Here is a 2,972-nt window from a genome sequence, read left to right as displayed (position 1 = left end):
AAATAGGTCTTCAGGTCTCTCATGCACACCTCAACCCCTGGCCTCTGAGCCTTGTGATGAGGTTGCCGAAAAGCAAAAGCTGAATAAGGAGATGTTTTTATTTTATTTTATTTTTTTATTTTTTATTTTATTTTTTAAGCAAGACTTCCCCGGGGGGTACTGCAGGCTTTTCAACGCTTTCCGGAGGCTGGGGGTCGAGGATGCATGTGTGTTCTATATGGTGGCAGATACAGGAGTATAGGCATTTGTCAAAACTCATAGAACTTTACACCACAAAGAAAGAATTCTATAGTATGTAAAATGTTTTCTAAATTGACCAGGATGTGAGAAGAACCCCAAATGGAATAGAAACTGTAGCAAATGAATCTAACTGTATTTCACGAGTAACAAAACTGAAGGAGGTAGAAAAGGAAAGACCTAACCTAAGTTACTTTGCAAAACACTAGTTTAACTGAATGATGTGAAGCTAAAGATGAAAAGAACTGTACACAAACAATGTATTTAACTGAGTAAATTTGTTTCTCACATGGGTATGGAGTTATAATGTAGAAACTATTTCTATATACACCGAATTTAGACAACTAAATACACATATTATAGATAATAAGGGCCAGTTTTCTCACTGTCTATAGTAAAGAGAAATGAAATATATGGAAAGCTGGGTGAAGGACATAAGGTAACCCTCCGTGCTATTTTTGCAACTTTTCCATTAGTCTAAAATTCCTTCAAAACAAAGAGTTTTAAAAATTTGAAGAAAATGTACCAGAATATTAAGAGTAGATATCTTGGAAAGTAAAAAATATAGATGATTTTTATTCTCTCCTTCATACTTTTCTGTTTTCTAAAATCTCTATAATGAGCATGTGTATTCAGGAAAAGATGTTATTATTTTCATTTTTGGTCAAGAAATTCCTTATGTATGGCTTCAGTTGTGGAAAAAAAATACAAATTGTTTTTATTTTAATAAGATAATGCAAAATTTTTGTATCATATGTTAGAAAGTATCTGAAAGCTGTAACAGCAAAGGAAATTCGGCTTTGATAGAAGAAATATCATCCTAGTTAATGCTGTTTTTTGTATAGATACGTCGATTGTCATTGAGTCATTCTTTGTGATCTAATTACAAGCAGACAACTTACCATTTTTGAAAGCTGAAATGATCCCAAAATAATGAGCATATGTGGAAAATGTTGCTTTCTCTTGAAAAGTTGAATAATGTCATGATACTATCTTTTAATATGCTCAATCGTAATACCGTATACTGATTTTCAGTTTTCAAAATAGTGTGAGTCTACAAAATATACTTGTTAAAGAAAAAACTTACATCTCTCTTGGAAGTTTTGGAAGGCACTGTAGGATTTCGCAGTGCCTCCGAGTCATTATTTTGACATGTTATTATATAATTCTGTAGCTGTGATAAATGGGACTGAAAAGAAGCCTGTTTCCTTTTAAGCTTCTGGACAAATGCCAGGGAAGAGCTGAAATTAGCAGAAACAGACTTCCACTGTTGTCATTACTTGGAACCTGAAGGATCTACTGTGAAAAAACCTACATCTTAGTTTCTAAGCAACTTGAAAATTTTGTTTAAAGTTGAAATAGGTATAATTTCAGGAGAGTTGCAGAAAAACTGAGTAGATAATCGGTGGATATAATGGAAGGCTTATGAGATAGAAAACCCAAATCATTCTTTCACCCTTGCTCTTCCCCATCCCCCTTACATCCAGAACCATTTTTCACTTTTAGAAAAAGAATGATAAGTTTTTACTTTCAAAAGTAGAACAAAGAAGATATGACAAGTTTATTTTGAGAGTTTTACCAAACAGAATACATTTGAAAGGTATCTACTTATGATATACATACATACATATACATAATATCCATATTAAGCCACATAATGACAATTTAAAACATTTAAAATAAATGCTTTAATGCTATCAGCTTTATTTATTTATTAGTCAAGTTGAATGTAGGCAGGGTGTCTAAACAATAGTAACTAAAACAAAAAAATTAATTTTATTGCAATTTTAAGACTAGAAATCAATTTAACATTAGTGTTTTGTTTATTTTCTATTTTGTCTCATCTTGATCACTTGGTGATGAACATTTGGATACTTCAGTCTGGTTTCCTATAGACCATCTTTGTCAAAGGATCATAACATGGGATACTGATTTGCTCACTGTTCACAGAGCTTTCAGTTCAAAGATGATAGATAGAACAATTCTCCTTTACAGTGACTTAGAATCTGCTGTAATATATAAACTAGGATCATACTTGGAATATTTCTTGTCTTCAATACCTGTCTGTCTTCATAAGTATGAATTTTATGTATGTTGAGTCAGGAGGCTGTTAAAGAATAAAACTCAATGGAATAAATGTGAAGATCTAATTGGTTTTATTAAGTGAATCATGAATCAAGGGGTATCCCATCTAGTAATTAGGGGGTGCTGGGAGGGGCGAGATTGCTGCTAACTAAAGAAAAGAAAGGATTATTTTTAGACCAGGACATCTAGTTTTTCCAGGAAGGGAATGTCGAGAGTTTTTATCATGCAGATGCTTCTTCTTCTTAGGGGGTGGGGGATGGAGAGGGCCTACGTGACAGATGACCTCATTGCATTGACCAGAAAATTCCAGACTAGTTGATTAAGACTGTGTTTCTGGGAGAGGTCGAGACAGCAATTAGGTCAGGTATTAAATTTAGGTTTCGTATCATGGGCTGTAGCACAAGTGACGCATTCTGGGCCTGTGGTTTTCTCCCTAACAAGCCTATTACCTGGTGCTTGACAGGAGTACTTGATGAAAGCGTTACAGGGAGCTCAGTGGTGGAGCTCAGTTGTTGCATCTCTTAAAGATGGTTTTATTTGGATGGTCGTGATCGCTTGTTTTCCTCAGAGGAATTTTCAGTAAAGTTAATGAGACACAGAAAGTGTACAAACACCTCAAGGGCATCAAGCTGAAAACTTTTATAAGTAAG

Source organism: Pteropus medius, unplaced genomic scaffold (assembly GCF_902729225.1).
Source record: "Pteropus medius unplaced genomic scaffold, Ma_sr-lr_union100, whole genome shotgun sequence".
NCBI classification, from domain to species: domain Eukaryota; kingdom Metazoa; phylum Chordata; class Mammalia; order Chiroptera; family Pteropodidae; genus Pteropus; species Pteropus medius.
Note: the sequence above shows the minus strand (reverse complement) of the source record.